The sequence below is a fragment of the Mirounga angustirostris genome, unplaced genomic scaffold (genome assembly GCF_029215605.1).
Source record: "Mirounga angustirostris isolate CCGP_5_RB_7025 unplaced genomic scaffold, mMirAng1.0.hap1 SCAF_1, whole genome shotgun sequence".
NCBI classification, from domain to species: domain Eukaryota; kingdom Metazoa; phylum Chordata; class Mammalia; order Carnivora; family Phocidae; genus Mirounga; species Mirounga angustirostris.
In genome coordinates, this window is record NW_026991709.1 from 70,599,097 (window position 1) to 70,609,869 (window position 10,773).

At 40.2% G+C, this 10,773-nt stretch overlaps 1 pseudogene; it reads right to left on the reverse strand.

The window, feature by feature from the left end:
* Positions 1-1,381: 1,381 nt before the first annotated feature.
* Positions 1,382-6,605, reverse strand: LOC135362289 (U1 small nuclear ribonucleoprotein C-like; annotated as a pseudogene).
* Positions 6,606-10,773: the final 4,168 nt, after the last annotated feature.

The following is a 10,773-nucleotide window of genomic DNA, read 5'->3' on the forward strand; positions in this document are numbered from 1 at the left end:
AGTTTGTACAACCATCACCAAATCTAATTTTAGAACATTTTCATTCACCCAAAAGGAAATCCCATACCACTAGCAGTCACTTTCCATTCCTTTCATGCCCCCAGCCCTAGGCAACCACTAATCTACTTACTAGCTCTAGTAAGAGAATGAATTTGCCTATTCTCACCATTGTCTAGTAATTTTGTTTGGATGCTTGTCATTATGCCTGTTACATTGCTGATTTTATGGATTTTGGTGTGTTCCTTTAAAAATGTTGAGTTTGGGGGCACCTGGGTGGCTCAGTTGGTTGAGCGACTGCCTTTGGCTCAGGTCATGATCCTGGAGTCCCTGGATCGAGTCCCGCATCGGGCTCCCTGCTCGGCAGGGAGTCTGCTTCTCCCTCTCCCACTCCCCCTGCTTGTGTTCCCTCTCTCGCTGTGTCTTTCTCTGTCAAATAAATAAATAAAATCTTTAAAAAAATAAATAAATAAATAAAAATGTTGAGTTTGGGGCAGTAGTGTGGCCGAGTGGTCTAAGGCACTGGATTTTGGGGAAAAGAATTTGAGTTTTATTCTGGTAGTCTGTTTAGTATGAATTAGAATGGTCCTTTCAAGGCTTGTCATTAAGCTTTGTGATGATGGCTCCAGAGTAGCCTTTTCTGTAGGTCTCACTTAGTCCTACTGAATGCATCAGGTCAATAAAGTTTCTCAACACCAGTCTCCCAACAAGATCTCCTAACACCAAGGTCTCTCTGATGGTTGTTTAGCTTACAGTTCTCCAGTAGGTTTTCTTTGCTTAGCCTCAAGGGGTCTCATCCTACCTTTGCACAGCATTGTATTTGGCCAAAGACATAAGGAAACTCCTATGCAGATTTGTGGATCTCATTCTCTGCATAGTTCCCGTCTCTGATATTCTGCTCTATAACTTTTAGCTGCCTCAGTTTCTACAGGTTTTGACTTTTTTCTCCTCAGCTCATCAACTCTGCCATGCCTTACTTGGGATCCTCCTTTTTTTTTTTTTTTTTAAAGATTTTATTTATTTGAGGGGTGCCTGGGTGGCTCAGTCAGTTAAGCATCTGCCTTCAGTTCAGGTCATGATCCCAGGGTCCTGGGATTGAGCCCCACATCAGGCTCTCTGCTCAGTGGGGAACCTGCTTGTCCCTCTCCCTCTGCCTGCCACTCCTTCTGCTTGTGCAAATAAATAAAATAAATAAATAAATAAAATCTTAAAAAAAAAGATTTTATTTATTTGAGAGAGAGAGAGAACATGAGCAGAAGGGAGGGTCAGAAGGAGAGGGAGAAGCAGACTCCCTGCTGAGTAGGGAGCCTGACATGGGGCTTGATCCCAGGACCCTGAGATCATGACCTGAGCTGAAGGCAGATGCTTAATGGACTGAGCCCCCCAGGCACTTCTCCTTTTTTTAAAAAATTTTTTACGATTTATCTATTTATTTGAGAGAGAGGGAGAGTGCACGCAAGCAGGAGAGGGGAGAGACAGAGGGAAAAGGAGAGAATCTCGAGCAGACTCCATGCAGAGCATGGAGCCTGATATGGGGCTCGATCCCATGACCCCGAGATCATGAACTGAGTGGAAACCAAGAGTCCAATGCTTAACCGACTGAGCCACCCAGGCACTCTGGAATCCTCCCTATGCTGATATTTGGTAAATGCTACCAGGAAGAAAGCTAGGGAAATTGTAAGGCTCACTTCATTTGTTCCCCCTTCTCTCAGTAATCACTGTCCTGTGCTGCCTGTGGTACAATGACAAAAATAACTATTTTACATTGTTGTAGTTATCTAGTTGTGTATGACAAGAGGATTAGTCTGATACCAGTTACTCTGTCATGGCTAGATGTGTGTATTATTTTTTGACTGGTTCCTTTTTGCCCAATATTATGTTTGTAAGATTCATGCTTGTTTTTTGTTTTTTAAGCTTTAAAATTATATTTCATTTATTTATTTATTTTTAAGTAATCTCTACCTCCAATGTGGGGCTCGAATTCACAACCCTGAGACCAAGAGTCACATGTTCTACTGACTAAGTTAGCCAGATACCCCTCATGCATGTTGAGTGAAATATTTAGCTCACTTTTTATTTCTGTATATTATTCCATAACTGAATATATCACAATTTACTTGTACATTCTATTGTTGGACATTAGAGTAGTTTTCATTTTGGAGCTTTTTTTTTTAAAGATTTTATTTATTTATTTGACAGAGAGAGACACAGCGAGAGAGGGAACACAAGCAGGGGGAGTGGGAGAGGGAGAAGCAGGCTTCTTGCCGAGCAGGGAGCCCGATGCGGGGCTCCATCCCAGGACCCTGGGATCATGACCTGAGCCGAAGGCAGACGCTTAATGACTGAGCCACCCAGGCGCCCCCATTTTGGAACTATTTTAAATAATACTGCTATAAACATTCTTGTACCTGTCTTTTGGTATATGAATTCCTTTGGGTATGTATCTAGAAATGGAATTGCTGGATAGGCTATGCATATGGTCAGTTTTACACATACTGCCAATTAGTTTTACGAAATAGTCGTACCTGTTTTCACGCTCATGTGCAGTTGTATGTGAGTTCCAGTGACTCCATGTTTCAACACTCGATACTGTCAACTTTTTATTTATTTATTTTTTTTAAAGATTTTATTTATTTGACAGAGAGAGACGCAGCGAGAGAGGGAACACAAGCAGGGGGAGTGGGAGAGGAAGAATCAGGCTTCCCACTGAGTAGGGAGCCCTATGTGGGGCTCGATCCCAGGACCCTGGGATCATGACCTGAGCCGAAGGCAGATGCTCAACCGACTGAGCCACCCAGGCGCCCCGATACTGTCAACTTTTTAAATGTTAGCCATTCTGGTGGGTGTGTTTTAGCTTGTACTTTCTGGTTTCCAATGCAGTTGATCACCTTTTCATATGTTTATTGCCCTTTTGTATGTCTATTGGCCTATTGATATCTTTTGCCCATTTTTCTATTGGGTTGTCTGACTTTTTTATTAATTGATCAGTTAATCAGTTATTTTTTCATTCTAGATTTCAGTCCTTTGTCAGTTACATGTGTCCCACATATCTTATTCCACTCTGTGGCTTGCCTAGTATCTTCTTAACAATGTGTTTTGATGAACAGAGGTTCTTAATTTTAATGTAGCCCAATTTATCAAAGTTTTCATTTTGATGTCTTCTATTTGAAATCTTTCCTACTTCAAGGTCATGAAAATATTCTTTTTCTTTTAATTCAGAAGGTTTATTACTTTACCTATCATATTTAGATCTGAAGCACACCTAGAAATAATTTTTGGATTAGTGTAAAGAATCAATATTCATTTCTTCTCCATATGGACATACAATTGACCAAATCCCATTTATTGCAAAGACTGTCCTTTTCGCACTGCTCTGCAGTGCATGTTTGTCATTAATCAAGTTTGCATGTTCATAAATATCTATTTCTGTTCTCTATTCTGCCCCATTGGTCTATTTATCTATTCTTGTGCCCATACCACACTCTTAGTTATTGCAGCTTTATAATAAGCATATCATATAATGTGAGTCCTCCACCTCCATTCTTCAAGTTTAACTGGGCTATTCTATATTCTAGACCATTTGCATTTTTTTTAAAGATTTATTTATTTATAAATAAATAGAGAGAGAGGGAGAGAGAATCCTCAAGCAGGCTCCTCACTCAGTGGGGAGCCTGACAGGGGGCTCGATACCAGGACCCTGAGATCATGACCTGAGTCAAAATCAAGGGCTGGCCACTTGACTAACTGAGCCATCAAGGCGTCCCTAGACCATTCGCATTTTCGTATAATATTTACAACAATCTTCCTAATTTTTATAACAGTACTAGCTGGGATTGATTAGAATTACACTGACATCTTTATATTATTTAATCTTCTAATTCATGAACATGATAAAACCCTTCTTTTAGATTTTCTTTAATTTTTCTCGATCATGTTTTACAGTTTTTATCTGTAGGGTTTTTGTACGTTTTTCATTATATTTATTAGTAAGTATTTGATGTTTCTTGATGTTATCATAAATGGTATTTTTAATTTTTCCTTTATTGTTGCTGTTATATAAGAACACAACCATTTTTTTGTATATTTATCTTTTTATTCAGCAAACTTACTAAACCCATTTTTAATTTTAGCAATTCGTCTCTAGATTCCTTTGATTTTCTGAATACACAATCATGTCTGTAAATAACTGTTTTACTTCTTTTTAATTCTTACGGCTTTTATTTTTTTTTCTTGCCATATTGTACTATCTAGGACCTCCAGTAGAATGTCAAATACAAATAATTGTGTAGATATCTTTCTCATCTCTTGTTTCCAATATCAGAGGGAAATGTGTCAATATTTGCCCTGTTCCTAAATAATTCATGTATCAAAGAATAAATCACAATGAAAATTTAAATTTTATATCAAAACAATAAAAATAAAATGTTATATCAGAACACTAATGAAAGTGTGGCACATAAAACTAACAGGATATAGCTAAAGCCATACTTAGAAGAAATTGTATAGCCTTAAATGCATATATGCTAAAGGTTGGGGAGGGCGCTAAAAAATCAATGAGCTAAGTGTCCATCTCAAAGTGTTAGGAAAAGAGCAAATTAAACCTGAAGATTGCAGAATGAAGGAAATAATAATTGGAGCAGGAATTAAACAGAAAACAAATAATAGTATTATCCAAGGCAAATATTGGTTCTTTGAAAAGGCTATTAATATTAATAAAAACTCCTGACAAGGGGCACCTGGGTGTCTCAGTTGGTTGAGCATCTGACTCTTGATCTCGCTCAGGTCTTGATCTCAGGGTCATGAGTTCAAGCCCTGTAGGTTCCATGCTGGGCATGGAGCCTACTTAAAAAAAAACAAAAAAGCAAAAAAAAACCCCTCATGACAAGACTAATAAAAGAGGATATTACAAATTCATGACACTAATTTGAAAATACATGAAATCCAGTTTGCTGTATGTATCAATAGTTTGTTCCTTTTTATTCTGAGTAGTATTCCACAGTATGGATATATCAGCTTGTTTAACCATTTACCTATTTAAGGAATCTGGGCTAATTCCAGTTCGGGGCTATCCATGAATAAAGCTGCTATAAACATTCATGTACAGGTTTTTATGTGAACATATATATATATATTTTAAGATTATTTATTTATTTATTTGACAGAGAGAGAGAGACAGTGAGAGAGGAACACAAGCAGGGGGAGTGGGAGAGGGAGAAGCAGGCTTCCCACAGAGCAGGGAGCCAGATGCAGGGCTCGATCCCAGGACCCTGGGACCATGACCTGAGCTGAAGGCAGATGCTTAATGACTGAGCCACCCAGGCACCCCTGAACATATGTTTAAATGCCCAGGAGAGCAACTGCTGGGTCATATGGTTTTGGCATATTGTTTGGTAGGAAAATGCCCAACTGTTTTCCAGAGTAGCTGTACCATTTTACATTCCCACCAGTGACAAATGAGAGATCTAATTTCTCCCACTTTCTTTTTTTTTTTTAACTGAAACGGTTGACAATTTTATTTTCACATTTCACAATACCAGTGAAAATTGCCTTTTTTTTTTTTTTGGTCCCACTACTCCCCGGGCAAAAACTATTCTCTCTTTGATAGGAAGGGGGAGCAAGTCTTGTCCTGCTGTGAGAAAACACCCAGAGTCACAGCACCATGATCTCCTGGTGAAGTAGAACAAGTAATATAAAATGAATAGAAAGAGGTCCTGTCTCTCCTTATCTGTCTGGTCGAGTCCTTCCTGGCAAAGTGGGCACCATCATAGGACGGGCAGGAGGTCTCATCATTGGGGGCCCAGGCATCATTGGCATGTGGCCTCCCACAGGTGGCCTCATTCCAGGAGCAGGTCCCACTGGCATCATCCCAGGAGGAGGAGGGCCCATCATTGGCATCATGGGAGGGCCCCCCATATGGGGCGCTGGCATCATACCAGGGCGAGGAGTAGCCGGGAGACTGGGGGGAGGTGGGGGAGGAGGAGGAGGAGCAGAGAATGGAGTAGGAGGTATCTTCCGTTGTTGAAATGCGGCGGTTGTTTTGTCAATCAGGTCCGAGCCTGCTCTTCCATCCATTTCTGATAGTAGTCTTTCACATTCTCTTTGTGTTTCCTACCACTGCAGTGTAGGAGAGTCATGGGTGAGGTACGTGTCACAGTAGTCACAATAAAACTTAGGCGTGTTGCTCTGCAGGCCATTAGCCACTCCGTCCAGTGCCGCCCGGAAATGACGCTTCTCCCACTTTCTTACCAGCATTTGGTGTTGTCACTATTTTTTATTTTAGCCATTCTGACAGGTATACAAATCAATTTAAAAATATTTCATTCAGATTATTTAGTATTTTTTAATGATTTTACTTTTAATTAATCTCTACACCCAGTGTGGGGCTTGAATTCACAACCCTGAGATCAAGAGTCACATGCTCCACCCACTGAGCCAGCCAGGCACCCCCCACATTATTTAGTATTTTTTTTTTTAAGATTTTATTTATTTATTTGAGAGAGAGAATGAGATAGAGAGAGAGAGCATGAAAGGGGGGAGGGTCAGAGGGAGAAGCAGACTCCCCACTGAGCAGGGAGCCCGATGCGGGACTCGATCCCGGGACTCCAGGATCATGACCTGAGCCGAAGGCAGTCGCTTAACCAACTGAGCCACCCAGGTGCCCTATTTAGTATTTTTGAAGGGTGAGTTGATCTGCAACATAATGAATCTCTGATGGTACTAAATTAGGTTTTTGAGGGATAGGACTTGGGCACCTAGATATTTTTCAAATCTTTACTGGTGAATCTGATTTGCAACTAAGATTATGAAGACATCTTGGTCTCAGAGGACAAGAGCTTTGAAGGAAAAGTCATCCTTTGAAGAAACAGCCATATCCATTGATGGGAATGTCATAGACAATGAAAATATGTGGTAGGATAGTAGAGCTGAATGACATTTCAGAAATACAAACAAGGATTCTATAACCCTGGAAAATAATATTTTTGGAAAATAGTTTTTTAAACTTTGGAAAATTCAAAAAATTAATTTTATTTCTTTTAATTTTTTTCCTTTCCCCATCTCCAAAATGGAGGTCTACTTAATTTTAAATTTTGGTATCTAAATAATAAATGGTTACTCAGAGCCATGAAGAATTCCTTACTAACAAGAAAGAAAAAAGAAAGTTAGTTGATAAAAAGATGTATAATTGTCCAACTCACTTAGAAAAGAAAAAAATAGAAAAAAGTTTAGATAGGGACTAATCCAGTTACCTGACTAATTTGAGGCTACCAAAATCTGTGAACACCAGGAAAGTTATGAATTATGTCTCTAGGGGGCGCTGAATCTCTACAGAGCAATGCAGGAAAGGAAAATACTGAAAATTCTAAGAACCAAAAAAGGTAATGCTTCATGAATAGCATCGATTAGAAAAATAGAGCGTATTATTAAGAAAGAAGCAATGCTAAGAGTAAGCGATTTAAGGGAAACAAAGAGAAAAGAGAAATGTCTGCCTAGTCCCCACTCTGGCTTAAGGAGTCCAGTAATACTCCAAATCACCCCTGCCTCTCCAGTGCAGCCAGACTCCTGACTAATAACAGCTCTGTGCCATTTTGGAAAGCTGATGGTAATGACACCAGAATGGCAAGGACCAGTCTGGGCAGATAAGGTAGGTCTAAGTAGCCAAACCTGCCCAGCTTCTTGTGCTCCCTACGTGGATTTATGGCCCTAGGACCCACCCAGTCACTGAAATCAAAAACTTGGGCTTCATTCTTGACTCTAATACCTCCTACTGATTATGTGACTAGTTCTCCTATCTGGCCATTTTAGAATTTATTTTGAGCAATCCATGTTTCTCCAAAATATCCTCTTCCACAGCAAACTACTGGTTCCACCCTTGCTATTTCCCCACATTCTCCGGCAACATCACTTAGTGCTAGTCTCACATGGAGATGCTAAAGGCCACTCAAGAAGATTTTCAGGAGGGCGCCTGGGTGGCTCAGATGGTTAAGCGTCTGCCTTTGGCTCAGGTCATGATCCCAGGGTCCTGGGATCGAGTCCCGCATTGGGCTTCCTGCTCCTTGGGAGCCTGCTTCTCCCTCTGCCTCTCTGTCTCTGTCTCTGTCTCTCATGAATAAATAAATAAAATCTTTAAAAAAAAAAAAAAAAAGATTTTCAGGACTCTACATGTTCATGCATTCAAGCTTGAGTACTGTATGTTGGGTTTTTTTTTTTAATTTAATTTTTTTATTTATTTGACAGAGAGAGACACAGAGAGATAGCAAGAGAGAGAGAGAGCACAGGCAGGGGGAGCGGCAGGCAGAGGGAAAGGGAGAGGAGAGGGAGAAGCAGGCTCCCCCGCTGAGTGCCCACTGGGCTCGATCCCAGGACCCTGGGGTCATGACCTGAGCTGAAGGCAGACACTTAACAACTGAGCCACCCAGGCACCCCGAGTACTGTACGTTTCTAGAAGAAAAAAAATATTAGGCTTCTAGGATTAGTAATTACTTATTATATTGAAATTACTTTTAGTGTAATGTTGCTTAAATATGTCCAAATGCAACATTAGGTATCAACTTCTTTTAACTCTTACGTGACTATAAAATGAAAAGAAACATACATATTAAATACAAACTAAATTACAACTAATAAAATTAAATTGTCAACATTAATTTATTGTGATAGCTGGTGCTGTTTTGCTGAAGCTAAATTACCTCTCACATGAATTTGGCACTAACTGCTTTAGAGGAGGTTCTTTTGCATTGGGCAAGTTGATAACTACCTTGGACAGAGTAATGACTCAGTTATAAGACATTTCTCTAACTGAATTACGTGCCTCACTTGGTTCATGCATTCTTACTTTATAAATTTTAGATTTACAGAATTTTGTAAAAAAAAAAACTACTTATACCTGGTATTTATTTTAAAGCATTTTTAAAATTTCATTCCTTCCTTCTCTTCTCTCTTCCTTTTTCTTTTTCTTCTTTCTTTTCTTTCTCTCTCTCTTTTGTAATCTCTACATCCCACATGGGGCTTGAACTCATAGCCCCAAGAACAGTCACATGCTCTTCCAACTGAGCCAGCCAGGCACCCCTAAAACATTTTTAGATTTTATTAGTTTTTTTCAGCCAAAGATACTCTATGACATGATAAATTCTTCCTGTTAACTTCTGCTACTGCTGTTACTGGAGAACTGATAACAGCACATTGGAGAGGGGGTTTATTGATGCTTGTATTTAGTGACTATTGGCTCTGGGGGACTGGTGTCTGTTGAATAACAAACCAAAGTGTTTCTATTGAACACAGTCCCAGTTTAAACTCTTGTATTCATATTTCTAACATCATAACTTTCAAATTAGAAAAAGGATGGAAAAAACATTAATTTGGGGCACCTGGGTGGCTCAGTCGTTAAGCGTCTGCCTTCAGCTCAGGTCATGATCTCAGGGTCCTGGGATCGAGTCCTGCATCGGGCTCCCTGCTCCACAGGAAGCCGGCTTCTCCCCCTCCCATTCCCCCTGCTTGTGTTCCCTCTCTTGCTGTGTCTCTCTCTGTCAAATAAATAAATAAAATCTTAACAAAAAAAAGAAGAAAAAAACATTAACTTGAATTGTGAAACCTAAGGGAAAAAAATCCTAATTTTAAGTGAAAAATTAGTAGTGATAGAGCAAGACACACATTAATGGTGTGAGAGCTCTAAACTTTCTATTTACAAGGGCTTTGGTGGTTACAGGTTTGGAAAGAGCCCTAGGACACTTGTCTTGAAAATGCACTTTTTGGGGCACCTGGGTAGCTCAGCCAGTTGAGCGTCTGCCTTTGGCTCGGGTTACAATCCCAGGGTCCTGGGATTGAGCCCCGTGTCAGGCTCCCTGCTCAGCTGGGAGTCTGCTTTTCTCTCTCCCTCTGACTGCCGCTCCCCCTGCTTGTGCGCTCTCAAAGAAATGAATAAAATCTTAAAAAAAAAAAAGAAAATGCACCTTTATAGCCTGCAGCCTTTTTAAAAAAATACATTTTGAATATAATTTGCATACAATAAAATTCAATAATTATAAAAGTATGATTTTTTCAGCTTTGACAAATATTTAGTCATGTGACCACAACCACAATCATGATAAAGATCACAGAACATCACCCCTATCACCCTCAGAAGTTCTCTTGCACTTTTTTGCAATCAATCCTATACCATACCTCTGACCTCTGATAATCTTTGTCTACTTTCTTCTTTTCCTTTTCTAAAATGTCTTATAAATAGAGGTGCCTGGGTGGCTCAGTTGGTTAGGCAACTGCCTTTGGCTCAGGTCATGATCCTGGAGTTCCGGGGTTGAGCCCCGTGTCTGGCTCCCTGCTAAGCGGGGATTCTACTTCTTCCTCTGACCCTCCCCCCTCTCATGTGTTCTCTCTCAAATAAATAAACTCTTAAAAAAAAAGTCTTATAGGGGCGCCTGGGTGGCTCAGTTGGTTAAGCGACTGCCTTCGGCTCAGATCATGATCCTGGAGTCCCAGGATCGAGTCCCACATTGGGCTCCCTGCTCAGCGGGGGGTCTGCTTCTCCCTCTGACCCTCTTCCCTCTCGTGCTGTCTCTCATTGTCTCTCTCAAATAAATAAATAAAATCTTAAAAAAAAAAAAGTCTTATAAATAGAATCATACAGTATTTTGTATCCAGCTTCCATCATGTATTTTTTTTTTTTAAGATTTTTTTAATTTAAGGGGTGCCTGGGTGGCTCAGTCATTAAGCAGCTGCCTTCGGCTCAGGTCATGATCCCAGGGTCCTGGGATCGAGCCCCACATTGGGCTCCCTGCTCTG